Genomic DNA, 1,438 nt, shown 5'->3' on the forward strand with positions numbered 1-1,438 from the left:
CTTCTTCTTCTTCTTCTTCTTCTTCTTCTTCTTCTTCTTCTTCTTCTTCTTCTAAACTGTCCACGTGCATATTGCTGTCCCCGTCGTTTTATGCAAGAAAAATATTAAAATTATGCAAACTGAACCCAAAAATGTGAAATTATGCGATTCCGTTAATTCTAACAAAGAATGATAAAGGAAAATAATCAGAAATTATGCAAAAAATGATCAAATTTTGCTAAATTATGCGGGGCGCTTAAAACCATGGGGACATATCTTATTGCATGTATAAGGGGACACAGATGTCTATGATACAATTTTAAAAAAACCCACCCCACCTTTCTCTTCCTATACCGTGTAAGTAAGACATGAATTCGATTCGCACGTGGGAAAGAATATTTTATCGAGTGTCTTCGTCTTTCTCTTAGTCTGCTAGGATAGTGTTGACTTCATCCCACACGGCCCCCTTTAGCTTAGACCGTCAATGTTGAAACAGCCTGCTTCCTAAAAAATTGCGAGGAAAATTCACAATCTTTTTCAAGGGACTGGGGGGGGGGATACTGTACCATTTATATAAAAACTCCTCAGCACATTCTGCTCTGCCTTCTGATTTGAGTGAAAGTTGTTCGCTGCCGAAGAAGTCTATGCAGACCAGTTCAGAGGTCAACGAAAAACGTGATATCTCTTTCTGGCTTGAGACAATGCATGCAGAGAAAGGCATGGCGTCCTTATGGCTTGAGATATGGAAGATAGAAAAGATTCGATTTCCCCTTAAAGCTAGAGTCTTAGGAGACAGAAAAAGACTTGGTATCCCGTTATGGCTAGTTACGATACATGGGGTATGGGAAAAGACGTGATATCCCACATGGCTTGAGATATGAGAGAGACAGAGAAAGGGGTAGAGAGACAGAGAGAGAGGGAGAGAGACAGAGATACCGATACAGAGAGAGATAAACAGAGAGAGAGAGAGGAGGGGAGAGAGAGAGGGGGCGTAGAGAGAGAGAGAGAGAGAGAGAGAGACACAGAGAGAGTTTGGATGTGTAAGAGCCTACTGAGAGAAAGAGAGAGAGAAGAGGGAGCATGTGCCTCTAGATAAGTGAGAAAGAATGCACGTTTACACAAATCACAAATACAACCGAAATTGCCCTAGACAACCTCCCATTGCTGAGAATAAAAGTGATTGTGTTGTACAGGTGGGTGTCTTTGGCAGTTATTAAGATATTTTTAAAAAGAAACTCACTCACACACGGGGGAAGTGGAGAGGTGGTCGTCTTTATGGCTGATTGTCTTGGACAGGTGGCTGTTAGAATAGGTTGGACAGTGCTGACAGTATCTTAAAGTAAAGCTTAGATCTAATTTTTTTTTTAAATTCTTTATGATTATCCCTCGATTTTCTTATATTGGTAAACATGTTTGAGGAACATGACCCACAATGGGAGAGAGAGAGGGGGAGGGAGAG

The sequence above is a fragment of the Aplysia californica genome, unplaced genomic scaffold (assembly GCF_000002075.1).
Source record: "Aplysia californica isolate F4 #8 unplaced genomic scaffold, AplCal3.0 scaffold00004, whole genome shotgun sequence".
Classification (NCBI taxonomy): domain Eukaryota; kingdom Metazoa; phylum Mollusca; class Gastropoda; order Aplysiida; family Aplysiidae; genus Aplysia; species Aplysia californica.